This window comes from Aethalodelphis obliquidens, unplaced genomic scaffold (genome assembly GCF_003676395.1).
Source record: "Aethalodelphis obliquidens isolate GAN/ISIS:26980383/991018 unplaced genomic scaffold, ASM367639v1 scaffold57, whole genome shotgun sequence".
NCBI classification, from domain to species: Eukaryota; Metazoa; Chordata; class Mammalia; order Artiodactyla; family Delphinidae; genus Aethalodelphis; species Aethalodelphis obliquidens.
The window spans coordinates 10,240,656-10,263,283 of record NW_020838001.1 but is presented as its reverse complement, the minus strand read 5'-3'; the positions used below and the strand labels follow the sequence as shown (position 1 = coordinate 10,263,283).

The 22,628-nt window shown below is 49.2% G+C and overlaps 1 long non-coding RNA gene across 11 annotated transcripts in view; it reads left to right on the top strand.

The window, feature by feature from the left end:
- Positions 1 to 22,127, top strand: part of LOC113609585 (uncharacterized) — a 162,096-nt gene extending 139,969 nt beyond the window's left edge. For 2 of the 11 annotated variants that reach the window (XR_003428700.1, XR_003428701.1), the window contains exons 4-8: positions 1,828 to 1,950; positions 3,369 to 3,491; positions 15,794 to 16,105; positions 17,119 to 18,020; positions 20,527 to 22,127. This is a non-coding gene — a long non-coding RNA (uncharacterized LOC113609585). The other 9 variants (XR_003428710.1, XR_003428702.1, XR_003428706.1 and 6 more) reach the window with 9 other exon arrangements.
- Positions 22,128 to 22,628: the final 501 nt, after the last annotated feature.

Below are 22,628 nucleotides of genomic sequence, written 5' to 3'. Positions count from 1 at the left end.
ATATAATTTTCACATCATGAACTATTATTCTTTTTTAACTTTTTTTCCCACCACTTAAAAATGTGAAAACCATTCTCAGCTCCTGTGTGGTACAAAAACAAGCAATGGGCCAGATATGGCCCTTGGGCAGTAGTTTGCAGACACCTGAACTAGATAACCAGCCTCGGGGCCCAGGCCCTGGTTTGTTATGGAATTTGGGATGCAGTGAGAGAGAGTGAGGGCCAGGAGGCCATCCCGGGGACCATTGCCAAGCTGGAAATTATGGAGCTGTTCCCTTACTCAGCCTGACTACTCTTCACAAAGGCAACAGCCTCTGCCTCTGGGGGTGTGGCCTCTGGGTTCAGGAAGTTGAGAAATGCGGTCATTCCTCTGTGGCCTCATAAGTAAGCTATGGCCTTGGGGGTGGAGGGTGGGGAATACCAGTTGGATTCAGAGGTCAGCTTGTTGGGAGGTTCACGAGCAGGCAAGAGCTGCCCCTTGGGAGATGCACGCCTCTTCTCAGAGCAGTAGATGCCGTCTCCTCACCTCTCCATAGCTGTGTCCTCATCTGCAAAGGGGGGGGGGGGTCGGGGGGAGAATGTCTGCCTTGTAGATATGCTGGAGGATTATTAATTAATATATGTAAAGGGCTTTATTGAGCCCTTGGCATAAAGCGAGCACTCAAAAAATGGTAGCGGTTGCTATCTGGGGTAGGCAAAATAGTGTCGTTAAGAGCGTTGGCCTCACAGCTAATCTTGAGTTGAACCTTGCTAGCTGTGTGACCTTGGCCGAGTTACTTAACCTCTCTGAGTCTTCGTTTCCTATGGAGTTAATAAAACCAGCCTCTCAGGACTAAACCAAATCATGCATGGGCTGTGTTCATGGATTGGAAGGGAGTAAACAATAAGTCACTATCAATGTGATGCTGATATTATTATTGTTAGGCTGAGTAGAGACTGCCTACCTCATTGGGTGGTAGCTACTCACAGTGGATCATGATAGTATTCATTGTTGCCATTTGAAACACTCTTTCCCTCAAGCCCTGAGCTTGATGAGATAGAGACACAAAGGCAGTTAGGGACCAAAACCCCAGCCTTATTCTGGTAAAGCCAGCTAGAGGAAAGGCAGGTCCCTTTCCACTGCAAGTTACTATCGGGAAGTTGGGGGTGCCCCTTTAATTCACCGGAGAAGGCCAAATTAATCATGTGACCACACTAAACGCAGGGGCGGATGGGAAATGTCATTATTCTGGGCAGCCCAGTGCACAGTGAAAATCTTCAGTTACTGTGGAAGCAAAGGGGAACAGATCCTGAGGTTCAATCAATCAGTCTGTTGAACGTAGGAGAAACAACAACAGCAGATTCATGATGGAAGTTGGAAAACGGGCCTCGGATGTGTGGCCATGGTCAGGCTTCTTTCTACTACTGCCCGGACTGAATTTCAGGGGTCCACCCGGACACAGGCAGAACTGGCCACTGCAGGCTTACCCACAAGGGGGAGGGAGGAAGGGGGTGGGGGATGGAGAGTCCCAATAAATACTCAGCTATTTTTCTACCACCAATTGGGTGTCACTCCTATTCCCTTAGGAAGGAGAGTTGTGGAAACGTTTCTTCAGAAAGGGCACAGTTTCCTCTGCATGGGCTGAGGCAGGAGTGAAGAAGGGGCATAGGTCTGCCTGCCTTTGTCTTTAGACCCTTGTATACCCTGACCTATCCCTCCCCTCAAAACCCCCAACCAATCTTCCTCTGGGTGAGTAGTAGTGGAAGAAATTTCTGGAAAGACAGATCAGGGCCAGGCTTAAAGTTCCCTCCATTTCTGGATGAGTTTAGAGCCCGGTTCCCTTTGCAGTGTGGTGCTGTGGGAGTGTTGAAAGCCAGGGAGACACAACATGGGACAGATGCTGCTGGAGAAGGACACGTGAGCGGAGGTGCACGTGGGGCCACCGGCCTGTCTGCCTGCCAGACCAGAGAGGTAAAGGTTTCCAGCTCCAGGTGATGGGGTGGGGTTAGAAAGGAGGCTGGCAGATTGCTCAGCCCCTCCTAATTCATACCACATGCTGCTGATGACTGTGGCTTCATTTCCGGAAAAACCTCCCCTAGGGGCTGGGAGAAAATCTCCGTGAAATCTGGCACCCCAGGCTCGCGGCTGGTGGATGGGGGAGGGGAGGTGAGGCCAAGTGAAAAGAATCTGGGCAGCTGCCAGCAAGCAACTGGGGCCACTGGAGGGCATTTGGGAGACGTGAGCGAGTTCGGGCTCAGGGTCCACGCATCTGTGTGGCCTCGGAAGCACTGCGTGTGCCAAGTCATGGACCCCGAAAGGTGGACACGTGGCCCTGGGGGCACCAGGGACAGTCAGGTGTTGCATTAATGGACATGTTTAAGAACATGGTTATGCACTTTCATGTTTGCCTTCTTTCTCTGACAAATGGCACTAATTTATTATCAGTAGTAATGATTTCAAGCTTCCTTTAAAGTACATTTATTAAGCGAGAAAATGAGTCAACTTAAATACACACATATTTATCTATCTGTCTGTCTATCTATCTATCTGTGTAATAGTGGAGCTGGTACTCAGATGTGGCCCAGATCCCAAGGACCGGCTGGGATGGCTTGAATTTGGCCAGCACCAGTGCGGGTGGCGCTGAGTCTCCAACACAGATCTCTGGGTACTTTGGGGAGTGCCCAAATATTTTAAGCGGATTTATAATAAAAGAGGGAAACTGAAGCACTGGTCGAAGTGGTTTTGCCAGGGCCCGTCGTTAAACAGTCTCCCCACCAGGAGGTGCCAGAAAAAGGCCATCAGCAGAGGCCCCTACTGCCTTGGGAAGGGGCAACCTCTGTCTTCGGGGCCTGGCTGTCTGTCTCGCATCCCAGAGGCTTTGGACGCACCCCCAATTCCTCCCCTCTACTGCCCCGTGTAGAACATTTCCGTCCCATTCTTGAGTACCTTAGCAATTTGGGCTGGCGTGTTGCTCCTCCCTGGAGAGGCGTACTTGTGGTTTAATCTCCAAGTACAGGACAAAATACTTGGGTTTTGGTTGAAAAGTTCACAGCAGCATCCAGTGGGTGTAAGAGGGGGTTTGTGTTTGGGATGTTTTTAACCCTCTATAATCATCCCAGAGCCTCACAGGCCAGTCCAGCAATGCAGTGCCCTTCCCCAGCTCCCCAGTACGACCACATAGTACAGGACACCTCGAATCTGATTCCCTGCTCGGCCACTGATGGGCTGTGTGACCTTGAGTGAGTGACTGTGCATCTCTGAGCCTCCGTTTCCTTGGGATAAAAGAACAGCAAGAAAGCCAGCCTTCCAAGTGCGTTGTGAGGCTGCAGTGACCCACACGGAGCCCCTCCACTGACATCAGCCTTCCATGCGGCCCGTCACCTCAACAGGTACCCTCCTACTCACCTTGGAGGATGAGGCCAGACTCTGATCTCCCCACCCACCCTGGAAGATGACGGAGGTTGGTACCACAGGAGAACAGCTCAGGCCCATTACTGCGACCACCCATCTAGGTAAGGAAAAGCGGGCAGGGTTCAAGGGATGTATGCATATGGATGTACATCGTAGTAATATTTGTAATGATAAAAATGTAGAAGCAATTTAGATATCACTTCTTATAAGATTTACTAAATAAATCACAGCACTGCCATAAAGGGAACACACTTGCTGTTTACTGTACGTGTGTCTTTACTGAAAACGGTGGTTGACCACTCAGCTTTTACACCCCCCCTTCCTCTTTCTTCTTGCCAACCCCACTTTGTTTAGGTGTTGATCCCTTTCTGATGCAGCCGTGAGACTCCGGGGAAGCTGACCCCACCCCTAGATCCAGCAGAAAGCTCTACTTAATTGAACCCAGGGGTCGGCAAACATATTCAGTAAATGACCAGATAGTAAATATTTAAGGCTTCGCAGGCCACACAGTGTCACAACTAATCAACTCTGATGTTGTGACAGGAAAGCAGCTGCAGATGACGCATAAATAAGCTTGGCCGTGTTCCAATAAAACTTTACTCACAAAGCCAGCGGGCCAAATGTGGCCCACCCAGCCTAAGCCAATGGTAAACATCTAACCCCCATCGTGATTGGTTCAGAAACTCACTCTGACCCCCGTCAGTACCAAGCGTAGCCCTGGTGGGAGTTACCGGTCTGACCTTTCATGAGGAATGACCGGGAGGCCCTTTGTGGTCAGAGCAGGGCTCTCAGAGGAGGTGACAGTGGATCTGGGACCTGAAGGTGAAGAGGCAGTCACATAGGAGCTGTGGACGGGATCCTAGGTGCAGGCAACAGCAGGTGCAAAAGCAAGAAGGCTTTGTTCTCAGAAAGAGGCCCAGTGCCTGGGGCAGAGTGAGGGAGGGACAGAGCGGGGTGGGGGGGGGGGCAGAAGACGGGCTAGTGCTGGGCCGGCTAGCCTGCAGGGAGCGTGTGCCGTGGTCTAGGCAGAAGGGAAGCCATTAGAGAATTCATCGGAGAGTTTCTGTAAGTTATCTGATGTCACAGGCCTCGAGAAACATCCAGAAAGTTACATGACCAGCGTTAATGGTCGTTATCTCTAGGAGATAATTGTCCGTTCACATTTTGCTTGACTGTGCTGCTTAATTTGTCCACAATATACGTATGTTGAGAGTCAGAAAAATAAACGTGTCCTCAGCTTCATGGCTATGCAGCTTGTGCTCTTGCACAAGGCCTCGTGCTCAGATAGGCCCTGCACTTGGCACGTTCGTCATCTTAAAATTCCTAATAAAGTTATCCTTGAATTTGTATTTTTTACGTGAAGTCCGATGGGACAAGAAGCGTGCGTGTACGGGCCCAGAGGAGATGCGCGCCGCGTGCACAGCACCGTTCCATTCCATACGTGTTCGCTGTTCCCCGTGACATCAGAATCCCCGGGTACCCACCACACGCGGCAGGTCAGTGAGACTCAAAGCAAGTCCAAGGCAAGTGTGTTACCTACATAACTGAGCCGTACTGGGGGCGCCGTCAGCTTTCAGCCAGAACCAGAACTTGCTTTCAATGCAGAAAGAAGGCAAAGGCAGAAAGAAACACGAACAACCAAGCAACCCCTCCTTACGCGTGTTACTTCCTTGTATTAGTCAACCATTTACACTGAAAATGATGACTTGGAAGGAAAGGGGAAGACAGTATGAAACCTACGGTTCCTTCGCCTGTCAGTCCTTCTGTACTCACCAGTAAGCGGAAGGTGGAGAGTGTCTGTAGAATGTACCAAGAAGTGAAAGGCCCTCGCCCCTCAGTGTCGGGGGTGGACTGTTTCCAGGACCACTGATGGGTTTTGGATAGGTCCATCCAAAACGTGACTGTGACTGATGCATCCGTTCTATCAGCCATTCTGTCCTTGGTTCTGCATCTGTGGATTCAACCAACTGGGGATCGGGTGGGACTTTTGTTTTAGGTTTTTTTTTTTTAATGAAAAAAAGCCCTCCAATAAGTGGACCTGCACAATTCAAGCCCATGTTGTTCAGGGTCAACTGGAAAACAGTTGAGTTCATTTTGTGCGGCGTTTCCACTCCTCTGGTACACATGCATATATGAGCTAGGAAATAGAAGTTGTGTAATTTTGCTGATTCTGCTTACAGGTTAAATGCTCTTCTATTTGTATTTAGTATCGGGATTGTGCCATATAAAAAATAATGGCAAAAATGCATGCCATTCATGAATTTAATATCCTATGAGTTTAATATAATTGAATATAATAGTGTAAAACTAAAATGTTTCCCTGTACTGAGAACATTAAGTGGCGAATAAAAAACACCGTAATAAGTCAAGAGAGAGAGACCGCAGAAGAAAGGGAAAAACCTTTATATTTTAGTACCTTTAGTACCTGTAGCAGCGCTGTTTTTCCTGCTGTTCGAACCAGGGCCCTGCGTTTTCACTTTGCACTGGGTCCCACAGGTTGTTTAGTGAGTCCCGTGTACTCTGGAGAAAGAAACAAGAGGAGAAATATTCAAGGGTGCAGAACAGGGCGTGGCCAGTGAGGAGCTGGCTCTGAGCCCAGGCCTGGCCTCCCCCCACCAACATTTGCAGAGAGGAAGGAGCTGGGAGATTGTTTGCACTCAGTCCACTTCATCAAGTGGCCCGGCAGGCATCAGCAGTAACTTAGACTTTATCACAATATTTTCTTTGCCTCCCCAGACTTCACCTTCACCCTGAAGGTGAAGTTTGGGGAGGGGGAGCGGCTGCTCTGAGCTCACTCCCCGGGGTCCTCCTGGAGACGTGCAAGCACAAAGAAAGCTCATTCTTCTGCTCTTAAAAACAATCAGGCCCTTTCCCTCCGTTATTTATTTTTTCATTTTAAGTCCAATTTAGAAAGAGCTGGGGGCCGTGACTCAGTCCTTCCTCGCGCCCCTTGGCGAGGCTGCAGACGGGAGCATGGGGCCCAGCTAATCTCCGGGAGCAATATTTATGACCCTCTGAGAGGTGGAAGGCAGACACTGCGCTGTCAGAGCAGCCAGGAGCTGTGGCCCTGGGGGGCCCAGCACCCTCCCATAGGGACAGCCTCACCATTGCCAGCTCAGCTTCCCCACTAGGCTCCTTGGCTTCTGGGGCTAGCAGGGCTGGGGAGCCAGGGCAACAGGTGGCCAGGTGGCCTTTCCAGGACCTGAGGGAGGGGTGGTGCCAACCGTACCCTCAAGCACCTTCCATGGAGCCCCTCCCGCCCCCCCAGGACCAGATGGGAGCAGGCATACTCTGGAAGGAAGCCTTGTGCCTGGGGGGCCCTCAAGGATCAGGAGGAAAGGAATTGAGAGCAGGAACGCTGTCTGCTCCAGACGGCGGGATGATGTCACCCTCTAGGGGGTGGGGCTGTGACATTTACTCACTGGGCCATTCTGAAGCTTTCTCCAGCGTGGCCATCCAGCACACAGACAGAGTAGGGGAAGGAGCTTGGCTTTGCCTTCCCTAGGGGCAAGTTTGAACGCCGGCCCCCAGTCTCTGGAGCACCTCCTTCGTATGGCTGATACAAGGAGGGCACATAGAGGTACTCCATGCATGTTAGTTTTACTTATAATCAAGGTGCCCCAGAACCTAAAACGTCCCGATTTTTAAATGTCAGTGTGTCAGAGACTGCTGTTTGTCCCCCAAATTTATTTTCTCCTTCTTCCTGGATAATGGCATTTCTGGATTTTAGCTGGGCTCGCTAAAATCCAGCAGATGGATAACGGCCATCCCGAATAAGCTACACCTTCAGCAGCTATATGGTCTAGAAATACAATGTTATTGTTACAAAGGGGAAAGAAAAGGGATAAGCTGGTTGTGCTAATAGATTAAAAATTCTTTTTAAAAAAATTTATTTTATTGAAGTATAGTTGATTTGCAATGTTGTGTTAGTTTCTGCTGTATAGCAAAGTGATTCAGTTGCACATATATATTCTTTTTCATTACGGTTTATTACAGAATATTGAATATAGTTCCCTGTGCTATACAGTAGGACCTTGTTGTTTATCCATTCTGTATGTAATGGTTTGCATCTGCTAAGCCCAGCCTCCCACTCCATCCCCCCTGCACCACCACCCCTGCCTCGGCAACCACAAGTCTGTTCTCTGTCTGTGAGTCTGTTTCTGTTTCGTAGGTAAGTTCATTTGTGTCATATTTTAGATTCCACATACAAGTGATATCATATGGTATTTATCTTTCTCTTTCTGACTTACTTCACTTAGTATGATAATCTCTAGGTCCATCCATGTTGCTGCAAATGGCATTATTTCAGTCTTTTTAATGGCTGAGTAGTCTTCCATTGTGTATATGTACCACATCTTTAGCCATTCATCTGTTGATGGACGTTAAGGTTGCTTCCATGTCCTGGCTATGGTAAATAGTGCTGCAGTGAACATTGGGGTGCATATATCTTTTTGAATTAAAGTTTTTGTCTCTTCCAGATATATGCCCAGGAGAAGGATTGCAGGATCATATGGTAACTCTATTTTTAGTTGTTTTTTTTGCGGTACGCGGGCCTCTCACTGTTGTGGCCTCTCCCGTTGCAGAGCACAGGCTCCGGACGCACAGGCTCAGCGGCCATGGCTCACGGGCCCAGCCACTCCGCGGCATGTGGGATCTTCCCGGACCGGGGCACGAACCCGTGTCCCCTGCATCGGCAGGCAGACTCTCAACCACTGCGCCACCAGGGAAGCCCTATTTTTAGTTTTTTAAGGAACCTCCATACTGTTCTCCATAGTGGCTGCACCAATTTACATTCCCACCATCAGTGTAGGAGGGTTCCTTTTTCTCCACACCCTCTCCAGCATTTATTATTTGTAGACTTTTTAATGATGGCTGTTCTGACCAGAGTCAGAAGAGTCAAAACTACTATCTCATTGTAGTTTTGATTTGCATTTCTCTAATAATTAGCAATGTTGAGCATTTTTTCATGTGCCTGTTTTCCATCCGTATGTCTTCTAGGAGAAATGTCTATTTAGGTCTTCTGCCCATTTTTTGATTGGGTAGTTTGTTTTTTGATATTGAGTTGTATAAACTGTTCGTATGTTTTAAAAATTAATGCCTTGGGCTTCCCTGGTGGCGCAGTGGTTGAGAGTCTGCCTGCCGATGCAGGGGACGCGGGTTCGTGCCCCAGTCCGGGAGGATTCCACATGCCGCGGAGAGGCTGGGCCCGTGAGCCATGGCTGCTGAGCCTGCACGTCCGGAGCCTGTGCTCCGCAACGGGAGAGGCCACAACAGTGAGAGGCCCGCGCACCGCAAAAAAAATAAAAATTAATGCCTTATCGGTCGCATCGTTTGCAAATATTTTCTCCCATTCTGTAGGTTGTCTTTTCGTTTTGTTTATGGTTTCCTTTGCTGTGCAAAAACTTTTAAGTTTAATTAGGTCCCATTTGTTTGTTTTTATTTCCATTACTTTAGGAGGTGGATCTGAAAAGATATTGCTGAGATTTATGTCAGAGTGTTCTGCCTATGTTTTCCTCTAGGAGTTTTATAGTATCTGGTCTGACATCTAGGTCTTTAATCCATTTTGAGTTTATTTTTGTCTGTGGTGTTAGAGAATGTTCTCATTTCATTCTCTTACCTGTACCTGTCCAGTTTTCCCAGCACCACTTATTGAGGAGACTGTCTTTTCTCCACCGTATATTCTTGCCTCCTTTGTCACAGGTTAATTGACCGTAGGTGTGTGGGTTTATTTCTGGGCAAGGTAGGGTCTCTTAAAGATGAGGGTACAAAGGTTTATGACATTGAGTATGAACTAAGATATGCTTCGCCTGGGATCAGTGAGAAGCTCTGGGTACCTGGGGCCAACAGGAGGCACAGGGACCTCTGGCATGATGCATTCTAATCACCCACCTCCCATATCAGACACGATAGAGAGGGGGATACAGATAGAGAGGGAAGGGGGTCTGCCCCTGAGCAGACACCCAGGTAGCGGCAGCGCTGGGCCTTGAGAGAGGTGTCACTGCAGGTAAAGAAACAGAAAATTGAAATATGCAAGGGACCCAAGGATTCCCTCACTCACGAGCTGGGTAACCCTCCAACTCCTTTGTAAGTAGCCTTGATGGGGAGATGCCCAAAGGGTCCCCAGGGTGTGTTGAAATGGGGTGGGGAGCCTCTCAGATTTCTCAGAGGGCCCGCCCCTGCAGTTTCCTGAGCACAGCTGCTCTTGAGGGTCCCCTGGCCCCAGGCCCCCATCAGCACCCCTGACTCATGCCTCTGTCATCACAGGAGAGCTGTTCTCCCAAACAGAGGGAAGAGGCTGCAGTGTGCTCATGGGCAGCTGCAGATGAGGGGTCTCTGAGCTACCAAACGTCAGCAGAGCAAAGACTCTTTTTAACCAGAAGAGAGAGGCTTAGGAGGTTAGAAGGATGTCCTGACAAATCATGACTTCCCAGCTTGACCCACAGGTCATGGGTTTCACTGTGTACTGTTCTCTTCTGAACCTAAGTCTTTGAAGATGGAGGCAGGAGCACAACGCATAGGAACATATCCTGGCTCTGCTACTTACTAGCTGTGTGATCTTAGATGGTGTACATAACCTCTCTGAGTCTCAAGTGCCTCATCTGTAAAATGGGGTAGATAGGAGTAGTTCCTTGGCAGGGTTGTAAAGGTTAAATGAGTAGCGCACAAATCTCATCTGCCTATGAATTTGCATTATGAGTGTTGGATGAAACACTACAAATGGCTACTTTTGTTTTCTTATGGACAGTGTCCTTAACTAGTGTGTTGGTTTCCCATGGCCACTGTAACAAATTACCACAAACTTAATGGCTTAAAACAATGCAAATTAAGGATCTTACTGTTCTGCAGTTCAGAAATCCTAAAGTCGAGGCCAAGTTCCTTCTTGAAGGCAAGGCTCCGTTCCCTTGCCTGTCCAGCCTCCAGAAGCCTCCTGCCTTCTTGGCTTGTGGCTCTTCCCTCCATCTTCAAAGCCAGGAGCATCTTCAAGTCTCTCTGTCATCACATCTCCCTCTCTGACTCCAACCCTCCTGTCTCCCTCTTACAAGGACCCTTGTGATTAATCCAGGATAATCTTCTCATCTCATAATCGTTAACTTAATCGCATCTTTGAAGCCCCTTTTGCCACAGAAGGAAACATTCACGGGTTCTGGGGATTAGCATGTGGACACATTTAGGGGGCCGTTATTCTCCTTCCACAACCAGTGATAGTGATTTAAGGGAAAAAATGGGCCTGAGAAGCCATCTTTAAGGTGGCTGTTTGGATTGTCATTTTCTAAGATATGCAACAATGGCTCAAATAACAAGGGTTAAAACAAGATTAATATCTTTTTTTTTCTCTCTCTCTCTCCTCCCCTCCTCTAGCTCTCTATCTCTCGTTTTCTCTCTTTCTATCAGGTCCTCATTCACTCTGACCTGATGCTCCGCCACCCCTAGGGGTGTTCCAGGTAACTCTCCACCATGCCTGCAGACTAGCCAATGGGAAACGGGGGGAGGGGAGAGCACACACCCTCTTCCTTTTATGGACACACCCAGAAGTTGGAACCTTGACTTTCGCCACCATCCCATTGACTGGAACTTGGCCACACAGCTGCAAGGAGGGTTGGGAAATATGGTCGTTCTAGGTGGCCACGTGCCCAGTAAAAATGGGAGTCCTAGTACTAAAAAGGAGGGAGAATGTTAATATTAGGAGACAAATAGCAATTCTGCCATAGGGCTGAGAGAGGAGAGAAAACGGAGCTCTCTGTCACAGACATGGGGCTGGAGGGGAGAATAAGCAGCTCCTCCCAGGTGGGAAGATACAGAATTACCCATCACACACACAGTTAATAGCTTAGTCAGTTTCTAGTCTCGTTCCTCCTTCCTAAGAGGAACCCTGCTTTGGTCAAGATCACAAAGCACTTGGCTAAAAAGTTTGATCTCCCAGTATCCCTTGAGACCGTGAATGTGAGCAGAAATCTGCTGGGGATATCTGGAACAGCGTTCAGCTTCCTGATAGAAACACCCTCCCTTCTTGCTTCTCTGGTCTTCCTCTTCCTACCAGAAGCTCAGGAGTTTCTGCAGGTGCAGCAGCATCTGTCAAACATGACAAGGGGGTACCCAGGGGGAGCCTGGGTCCTTGACGATGACACTGAGCCCTACCATCTGTGGACTGCCTACTGCAGACTTCCTTCTAGCAGAAAAAGCAAACCCCGTGTTTGTTTAATCCTCTTTGCTTTGGCAATTTGGGGTCTCCCTGGCCTGACTGTTTGCCCTCTGCCCTTGTACGTTATAGTGGGGCTCGCTGGTAGGTGTGCTCTGCCCACATATACACAGCCCATGGCTTATCCCACCATCCCAAGGAGAGGCCCCTTGGGAAAGGAAAGCGTATATAGTTGCAGAAGAAACCCATGCTTCTTACAGTTATTAACCAAGTTGATCCTTTATTTTTAAATGCAAAACAACATTTAAGGGATCTCAGGAGATACGGAGAAAACAAACATTACAAAAGGGAAAGATCAGGGCTTTCCTGGTGGCACAGTGGTTAAGAATCTACCTGCCAATGCAGGGGACACGGGTTTGAGCCCTGGTCTGGGAAGATCCCACATGCTGCAGAGCAACTAAGCCCATGCACCACAATTACTGAGCCTGGGCTCTAGAGCCCACGTGCCACAACTACTGAAGCCCGTGTGCCACAATTACCGAGCCTGCGCTCTAGAGCCCACGAGCTACAACTACTGAGCCCATGTGCCACAGCTACTGAAGTCCACACACCTAGAGCCCGTGCTCTGCCACAAGAGAAGCCACCACAGTGAGAAGCCTGTGCACCGTAACGAAGAATAGCCCCCACTCACCGCAACTAGAGAAGGCCCTCATGCCGCAATGAAGACCCAACACAGCCAAAAATAAATAAATAAATAAAACATTAAAAAAAAAAAAAGGGAAGGATCAAAGTGGATAAATGGAATACTTCACTCTGAAATAAGCATAGAGAATTCAGGGAGAAGAAAAATCATTTTCATTCTACTTTGTATCTTCAGGAGAATTCAAGAGAGAGTGCACTGATGAGAAGAGGTTGTTGTGAAAATGGAATAGTCAGAGAAGAAGGAATCAGGCTTGAAAATGAGAAATAGGATTACATTTGAAAGTTTCGATGAGTGGGCTGAGAAATAAGACATGGCCAATGATAAAGTTAGTGATCTGGAGGACAGAATTGAAGAAATCTCCCAGAATGTAAAGAGACGAAGCTGGAAAATGTATGAGAAAAGTCAAGACAAAGAGGATGAATCCAGGAGTTCCAGATGCTATGAAATGGGAATTTCAAAAGAAGAGAGAGACTGGAAGGGAGGAAATAATAAAAGAAATGAGAGGAACATTTCCCTGAACTCCAGGAAAGGCCTGAGTCCTCAGATTACATGCTTCACCTGGTTCCATTTACAATGCATACCTATAGACCTCAGGGAAAATTTTAAAACATTAAGAAAAAAGAGGCGGGACTTCCCTGGTGGCACAGTGGTTAAGACTCCATGCTCCCAATGCAGGCGGCCCGGGGCCAATTCCTGGTCAGGGAACTAGATCCCACATGCATGCCGCAACTAGGAGTTTGCATGCCACAACTAAGGAGCTGGCAAGCCGCAACTAAGGAGGACATTTGCCACAACTAAGGAGCCTGCCTGCCACAACTAAGACCTGGCACAACCAAATAAATACATAAAATATATTTTTAAAATTATTTTTTAAAAAAAGGGCTTCCCTGGTGGCGCAGTGGTTAAGAATCTGCCTGCCAGTGCAGGGGACACAGGTTCGAGTCGTGGTCCAGGAAGATCCCACATGCCGCGGAGCAACTAAGCCCTTGCACCACAACTACTGAGCCTGCACTCTAAAGCCCATGAGCCACAACTACTGAAGCCCATGCGCCTAGAGCCCATTCTCCGCAACAAGAGAAGCCACCGCAATGAGAAACCCGCACACGGCAAGGAAGAGTAGCCCCTGCTCGCTGCAACTAGAGAAAGCCCGCGTGCAGCAACAAAGACCCAACGCAGCCAAAAAAAAATAAATAAAATAAATAAAGTTTTTAAAAAAAGAATAAAGAGGCTACCCTACAGACTTTTGGAAATAATAATTTTTAAAGTGGTAAACTACCAAAGATTGAAAATCAGATTAACACCAGATTTGTCATCTACTCGGATGCCAGAAGATGATGAGGATATGTCTTCCATGTTCTGAGGGTAAAAGAGTTTCAATCTAGGGTTCCTTATATAACTAAACAAAATAAAGATATTCTTAGACATCGAAGAATTTAAAAATTCACAGTCCATGTACTCTATTTGAAAACATTGCCCAAGGATTTATGTCAACCACCTGAAAAAGAATCTAAGAAAGAGGATGGCATATACATTATTTAAAAGTGGCAGTTGACAACTGTACAGAAGAGGCAAAGAATACTAGAAAGAAACTAAAATACTATGTGTTATACCTGACACTTGGAAGATTCTCCTTTGAGTGGTAAAGTTTCAGTGACTCGGAATCATATTTCCTTCTGCATGGGTTCATTCACACTTAATGAATATTGCTTACTTGGTGATGTCAGTGCTGTTTATTAGTTTTCAGTTTTTAGAGTCAGCCTATTGACAATTCAAAGAAGATTTAGTTCTAAATTCTAGGGCAGAATTGTGAGAAACAATAGTAACACATCGAGACATTATATAGCAGGCACTGTTCTAAGCACTTAGTGTGAATTAACACTTTTTTTTTATAGTGGATTTCCTGTTTTTATTTTCATTTCTATCAGTATTTGCCTCATGTATTTTAACGTTTTATGGTTAGATACAAACACGCTTAGAATTGTCTTTTAGAAGTATTGACGCCTTTATAATTGGGTAATGTGCCTCTTTATACTTCATTATTTTGCTTGTTTTGAAGCCTATTTTGTCTGAAATTAATATATCTACTTCAACTTTCTTTTAATTAGCATCATTATGGTATTTTTTTTAACATCTTTATTGGGGTATAATTGCTTCACATGAATTAACACTTTTAATCTGCATGACAACTTTATGAAGCAGAAACTGTCATTATCCCCCTTTTTACTGAAAAGGAAACTGGAACACAGAGAGGTTAAGTAACTTGCTCAAAGTTACACAGCAAAACGTGGCAGAGGTGGGATATGAATACAGACATACTGACCTCAGGGTCCACGAAGTAAAAATAATATAACTAACGTACATAAGAGGGAAGGGGTAACAACAGACAGAAGTCAGAGTAACTACTCTATTTTCCTTATCTTTCAATTGAAGGAGTTGTTCAATACAGTCTAAGGTTGATGAATCAAGAAGGAGAAGTAGACATACCGTTAAAGGTAAACTCTACCATCAGAAAAACTAGAAAACCCAAGCCAAGAATTGACACCCCTGGGGAAGTACTCAAGTACTCTGGTGGAAGAAGATACTTCGTGTTATGCCTTACTTTTTTTCCCCCTCACATATTTATATCCTGAGATACTACATTCGTCTTCGTGTTTGCGGCGAATACTTTATTATTGAAAAAAATATTTTATCATGTGCATGCGTTATTGCTATCATTTTAGAAACGAGTTCAATTTTCCAAAAAAATTAATTTTCTAAATGCGGTGAGTCGTCTTGACAACTCCGAGCAGAAGTTACCCGTTTTGGAATAACAGTCAGGGTGGAGGGTCGGAGCCCACCTCTAGCCGCCGCCTCAGCCCATCTCCTCAGTTCTGTCCAGTTAAGCTTCCCTCCCACTCCCGGGAAAAGTTTGTCTGGCAAAGTCTTCCAAGCTCAGAACCTTGGCAGACGCAACATTCCAAAAGGGAGACCAAGAATCCTGGGAAATGGCTGTGTTCGCCCTTCTCCCCGAGGGCAACTGTGTTGGTTGGTGGGCTCTGGGAAAATCTAGAAGAGGAATTGCTGACACTGCAGCTCCAATCATCATCAGGGGCATTGAGCACATCTGTGAAACCCGACGTAGGTCTGGCAGCATCCTCCAGCTCCCTGGAAGATATTGTGGGGTGGCAGTCCCTGCAGTGTTGGGGTCTCTTCACACTAACCCCTTGACTGCTCCCTGGGTCTGCAGTCCCTCGGCCTCCTGGCTCCTCCACCCATCAGTGTCAGGCCCCCAGAGCCCCCTCCAGAGTCGCTGCCCTGGCTGCAGTTCCCTCCAAGGGTTCCAGACTCTGCCCCAATCAACTACACCCCTGTGGTTCTCGCCGTGAGTCACGGCAGGTCTGCTGTGCCGCCTTCCTATCTGGCGAACCGGAGATCGCCTTTAATTCCCTCCAGCTGGGCTCCGCAGGACTGAGATAATCTGTTCTGGCGCAAGAGGAAAGCAGAGGGTTTGTTGTGTCTTTGTTTCATTCAAATGGTTTGGATGATGACTCACTCCATTTCTTCTTTCTTTCTTTTTAAACCAGGGCACCGTCTAGAAGTCGTTTTTGATTAGAAGCTGACCTCAGAAGTACGCTCGCATCATTCTGAAAACATCTGACAGCACCACAGAAACCGACGCAGAACGAGAAAGGACACAGTGGACGAAGGCCAGGACCAGGGCCTTCCCACACGGCTCTCCGGGCTGTCATTGGCCTGAGTCAAAATTGGGATGCCGTCCCCTGTCAGACCCCCGGATACCTGCATTGACATGGGGCCAGCTGGGAGTGATAGTGGTGACTGTCATCATCGTGGTCGTCATCGCATGACACTGGCCGATACTACTGAGTCCTTATTACGTACGTACGGCCCATGCCGTTCTAAGGGAGTTATACATTCTCGCAGCATCCTGTCAGGCAGGTACCACTTGGCTTTGCGGTCTGAGTGGCATTGTCAGGTACTGCTCAGAAGCTGGGAGGTCAGGGTGGGTAGACCAGCGGTCTCTTTAGGAACACGAAGCCCCGAGGCAAAGCCAGCTTGGCCCTGAGGGAGAAGCTGTGAACCAGCGAGGTGGGAGCGGGTGGCCAGAGGTGGTGAGCAGGGCGTGAGCGGGGTCCAAGGTCAGTGTTAACAGCAAAGGGAAGCAGGAGGTTGGCTGCACCCAGGTGGAGGGCAGCAGAAAGCTGTGGCTGGCCAAGGACATGGCTCTCATTCACTGCTATGCCTCCCCTGTGTGCCAGCTGGTAGGCAGAGAGGTGGGCATGAAGCCTTCACTTCCCCAAGTCCACAGGCTGTTGGAAGAGACAGGCTAGGAGAAACGGAGTGGGAGAAATCACCTCCAACCAGGGCATTCTGGAAAGCTCCCAGCGGGAGGCGGCTTTGGCATTGAGCAGGGTGGGGGTGGGGGTGGACCAGCACAGGAGGGGAGCGAGCACCTTGTGTGTTTAGGTGAGTTAAGCACCTGTGAGGAAGAGGTCGCTCCACATGGCAGGGGTGTGAACTGAAGGAAAAGGGAATTCTAGGAAATCCAAAAGGTGGGTGAGAAAATACTGTGAAGGTCTGATCATAGTAGCAACGATGACTGATACTGCAATAGAGGCCTGGCGTCTGGCATCCCTGCGGGGCGGGGGGGGGGGGGGGGGGGGGGCGGAGGCAAGTGCCCCAAAGGCCTGGAAAGCTGAGCTGGCCACTCCTCTGTGAGAGCAGCTCCTTTGATTGGCCCCTAGTGCCTGCATCTTGTGAGCCCTTCTGTGGGGTGTTTGAATATTGATGAACCGTCCATGGGTGGCCAATGTGTTCGTTCCCCGGGGCTGCTGTAACCAATTGCCACAAACCAAGTGGCCTAAAACAACCAAAATTTGTTCACTTACAGACCTGAAGGCCAGAAGTCCAAAATCACGGTGTCAGCAGGCCGCGCTCCCTCCGAATGTTCTAGCTTGGGAGGAATCCTTCACTGCTTTCTCCGGTTTCTGGTGGCTCCAGGTATTCCTGGGCTTGTTGCCTGAGAACCCCAACCTCTGCCCCCATCTTTACGTGGCCTTTTCCTCCTCTTATAAGGACACTTGTCATTGGATTTAGCCCCCCACCCCGATAATCCAGGGTGATCTCGAGATCATTAATAACGCCAAGGACCCTTTTCCCAAATAAGGTAACATTCACAGGTTCCTGGTGGGTATTTGGGTGGGGGCCACCGTTCAACCTAATACAGCCAATAAGGCCTATTTCCCCCCATCAAGTGGGAGCTTCCTGAGGATGGAAACTGTGCTCCTTCCTTCCTTCCTTCCTCCCTCCCTCCCTCTCTCCCTCCCTCCCTCCTTCCCTCTCCCCCTTCCCTCCTTCCCCAAATATTGAGGGAACATCTGCCATGTTCCAGGCTCAGTGCTGGGTCCTGGGGAGACTGAAGCAATGCAAACAGGTCCAGTTCCTGCCCTCTCAGAGCTGACTTTGCAGTGGAGGGAGGTAGACCCAACAGAAGCAGTTACACCATTGCTCATGGCAGGCAGAACTACAAAAGAAGGGGGGAGGGGCAAGACCAGCAGGGTTGGGGGTGGGTCAGGGTGGACCAGCTCCAACCAGGGAGGTCAGGGAAGGCTTTGCAGAAGACGTGACACATAGCTGGACCCTGGATGCTGAGAAGGACCAGGTTGGAACCTCCCTCTCACTTCCTGGCTGTGTGATCTTGGACAGTTGCTTTACCCCTCTCTGCCTCAGTTTCCTCGTGTATAAAGTGGTGATGGCAAAAACACAGTCTCCTGGAACCATCCTGAGGACTGGGTGAGTAAACCCGTGGGGAGCCTTCACAGCTGCAGTGTTCCCAGTGCTTGCTTCATAAGCCATAGCTAATCCTCCGAAAAGAATACTTAAATGTTAACATTATTGGCACACTGGCAGAGAGCCATGCACCAAAAACTTTTGTTAACAATTGAGGAATATTTATTTTAAAAACCAAACAAACAAAAAGGACCTAAAATTAGTCATCATGCAAAACTCTGGAACGTCTCGGAGTTCCTTACTCTTATCTTACAACTTGACTTGGGGCTTGTTTGAATCAGGTTGGGGGCCTGGGACACCTATTCTCTTTAGGGTTTGGGGCTTGAAATCTTTGTAAAGGCCTGGCAGAGGTACCGGGGCATGTTGGCCACTATTTTGGGCAGAGCAAGCTGAGTCCTTGGAACTTTGGGACCGGCCAGCGGAGCCAGGGGTCTCCTACATCGTGTTGACTTGGTAGATGGATGGAGGTCAGGCTAAAGGTGGTCCTGGGGTGAGAAGGGGCAGAGAAGCTGGGGCACTTGCAGGAGGCCCACGGAGAGCCCCAGGCCCACAGGCATCTCCTCCCATCTGGGCCTCCGGGATCCGTCCCTCTAGGGGGCAGTAGGGCTCTACTGAGAGTCCCTGTCTCGTCCTGCAGAGGCCGGGAGAAGCCCCTCGCCTTACAATGTGCCTCGGTGTCAGCATCGAGGGACAGTTCTTTCTTTTTTTTTTTTTTTAATTTTTATTGGCGTATAGCTGCTTTACAATGTCGTGTTCGTTTCTGCTGTGCAGCAAAGTGCATCAGCTCTACGTATATCCCCCTCTTTTTCAGATTTCCTTCCCACTTAGGTCACCACAGAGCACATCAAGGGAAATTTCTGCACAGACTTTGCCCTGGCTGGGCCCAGAGGATATATCTTTGCACATTCAGATGTCTGGGGGGGAAATGCTCATTAGGAAGGAAAGTATTTAATGTCACGGTAACACGTGAATGTTTCTAAAAGTGGAAGCTGACAGCTGTACCCACTTAGGGAGCACTTCGGGGTTCCAGCCGCCAGGAGGTCAGCCCCCTCCAGCCTGATGGGGGAAGGAAGTTGGATTTCTAAGGCGCGTGCTATTCACAGGGAGAAGACATGCGTTTCCGCACTAGTGTTCGTGGCCAGGTTCAGGTTTTTAGACCCTGAAAACAAATCTCCTTGACCGGTTCTCCCCCATCTGCTGCTCCTCCCGTCTTGCTGGGGGAACCAGGGTAGCCCCTGGCTGTGTTTTGATGTAGCACTGTGACCCCAAAGATCCGAGACTCATGGGCGGCACCCTCCCCCCACCCCGTGGTGTGGCCTTATGGTCCACTCTGGGGGCAGGGGCAGGGGTATGGGTACATCTGCATGGGGCGCACACAGTCCTGGGTTCAGGTCCTAAATCTGCCACTTCATGCTGTGTGGTCATCAGCAGGGTCCCCATGGAGCCTCCCACCTCACCTGAAAAACAAGGAGAGACCTGCCCTGCAGGGTGACTTATTTCTGGACGTGATTCCAGTGACACGATTCCTGGAACGGGCTTAGTGGGGTGCCAGGCGCACCATGACATTCACCATCACACCACCAGCCACCCTTCCAGCTCCCACCCCGCCGCCTACTCCAGCCCGCCTTCCCTGACCTCTACCACTTCCCACTTCCCTGGCACTCCATCCCTTCTCTGTTTACTGTTTACAGTCTGTCTCCAGCTGGAATATGAGCTCTACCCTGCCTTATGCAGGACACATATTCAACATCAATAAATATTGTTGAGGGACTTCCCTGGTGGTCCAGTGGTTGAGTTGCCGTGCTTCCAGTGCAGGGGAAGTGGGTTTGAACCCTGCTCCGGGGAACTAAGATCCCACATGCCGTGAGGCCAAAACCAAAACCAAACCAAAACAACAACATCAGCAACGAAACATACATACATACGCACGTACGTACATGCGTACATAAATATTGTTGAGTGCACGCATGAGGGAATGGGAGCTCTAACCCAGTTGTCAGTTTCCCCGGCTGTGCAGTGAGGATGATGCTACTAGAAGTCTCTAGGTGGCTTTGGATGCATCAAACCCTTGTGTGAGCACCTGGCCCAGGCGCTCAGCAGATGCAAGTTCATGTCCCCGGCTGTCGGCTTTATAATACAGGCAGGAGAACGGCCCCTCCACCAGCCCTCGAGGGCAGCCACACAGACTCAGCCAGTGAGGCCTGAGCGGGATCTCTGCACATTGGATCCTTCCACACACCAGGCGGGGAGGCCCAGGTCAGGGAGGCTGTACACACTGGTCTGTGTAAACGATGTGCGGAGCCTAGGACCATGTCCGCTGTTCCGCGTGAAGCAGCCGGGGGCTCTCACTGGGGGAGGAGCTGGTCCATGGCGGGTGACAGACCCTCACCCGTGGTGGCCAAGAGCAAGGGCACACGGGTGGATGCGGACGTGAGTCCCAGCCTGACTGCTCTTGGCTGGGTGGCCTCGGCAGGTGACTTCACACCTCTGAGCCTCGGTTTCCTGTTAGGTGGGGTGATGGGAGCCCGCCGCTCTGAGAGCTGTGATGAGAGAATAACCAGCGCAGGAATGAGAACCGTTACTGTGCTGAATTCAGAGTCGAGCAAAAGAGTTGAGGGAAGCAGAGGAACGGCCCCTCAGAGACATCCACGCCCTGATCCCTGGAACCTGTGAATGGATGCTACCTCGAGAGGGGGGATTAAGGTTGCAGATGGAATTAGTCTTGCTAATCGGCTGACCTTATGATCAGGAGACTAGCCTGGGGGATCCAGGTGGGTCCCGTGGAACCACAAGAGCCCTTAAAAGTGGAAGAGGGAGGCAGCGAGAGAGGCTGGACCTGCCACTGCTGGCGCTGAAGACGGAGGAAGGGGCCATGAGCCACGGCATGTGAGTGGCCACCAGAAGCTAGAAAAGGCAGAAGAACCCTGGAGTTTGCAGAAGGAATGCAGCCCTGCCAACACACTGATTGTAGTGCGGAGGCTTCTGACCTCCCAGACTGTGAGATGGTGACTCTCTGTTGTCTTAAGGCATAAGTTTGTGGTAGTTTGTTAGTGCAGTTATAGGAAACTCACAGGAGGACTGCGTCATGGCAGCCTCCACCCGGCCTCCCTCTCAGGAGCAGAACATGGCAGAATGAGGACCAGCCTCAGACCTGCTGACGGGGTTAAATCTAGTGGAACCCTGGCCCTTTGTAGATGAGAAGAGACCGTCAAGATCATCTAGGTCCACATTTCAGAGCGGGATGTCCCCCACATTAGTCCCGAGCAATGTTCTGTTCATAATGGTCCCATGGGTCAGTCGGTTAGGAAATGCTGCATACACTCTCTGGCTTTCAAGCAGTCACAGTACTCTTTTATCTCTGAGAGGCTCTGAGAAGGCCTGCAGCAAAAAGCAAGAAAGGTTTTCTAACTTCCACTCAGCACTTCCAAAGGTACTGTAGCATAAACCTTCTTCCTCCAAGTCTTCCCCCCAGAACTTGTACTAACAACTCAACCAAGCTTGTGTTTGGTGGATGGGCTGATCTACTCAAATCAGTTCATGAGACAAATGGAGAAACTGAAGCCCAAACAGGTGGAGGTGCCCTGGAGAAGCAGTGCAGCTTCAACCAGCCACACGGCCCTGGGCAAGTCACATCACCTCTCAGAGCCTCTGATTCCTGATGGATAAAATGCAGACAAGAGGGCCTGCTTTGCAGAACACCATGGATAGCTGTCTCCGTCCGTTGGGGCTGCTATAACAAAGTACCATAGGCTGGAGGACTTGTAAACAACAGAAATTTATTTCTCACAGTTCCAGAGGCTGGGAGTCTGAGCCCAGGATGCCAGCATGGGCAGGTCCTGGTGAGGGCCCTCTTCTGGATTGCAGACTATCCATTTCTCCCTGCGTCCTCACGGGGTGGAAAGAGAGCTCTCTGGAGCCTCTTATGTAAGGGCACTAATTCCACCCATGAGGGTTCCACCCTCAAGACCTAATTACCCCTAATTAGGTACCTCCTAATACCATCACATTGGCAGCTAGGCTTTTAACTTGAGTTTTCAGTCCATAAGCAAGGAAGTGGCCGTTGAAGTGGCCAGCACCCACCTGGTAGGTAGGTAGGCAAGAGTAGGTACTACTTGTATTCGTTTCCCATTGTTGCCACAACAAGTCACCACAGACTTACTGGCTTACAACACAAATGTATTATCTTACATTTCTGGAGGTCAGTAGTCCTAAAATCAAGATGTCAGCAGGGCTGTTTCCTTCTGGAGGCTCTAGAGCAGAATCTGTTTGCTTTGTCCAGCTTCTAGAAGCTGCTCTTGTTCCTGGGCTCACACCACTCTGACCTCTGCTTCTGTCATTACGTCTTCTGAATCTGACCCTCCTGCCTCCCTCCTATAAGGAACTCTGTGACTACAGTGGGTCCCCCTGGATAATTCAGGGTAACTTCCCAATCTCAAGGTTCTTCATCACAGCTGCAAAGTCCCTTCTGCCTTGTAAGGTGACATATTCCCAGGCCCCAGGGATAGGATGTGGACATCTTTGGGGACCACTATTGAGCTGACCATGCCCAGGATGCCTCCTTTGCTGGCCCTGCGTTCCTCCTGCTGCAGTGCATTCTCTCTCTCCTTTGCT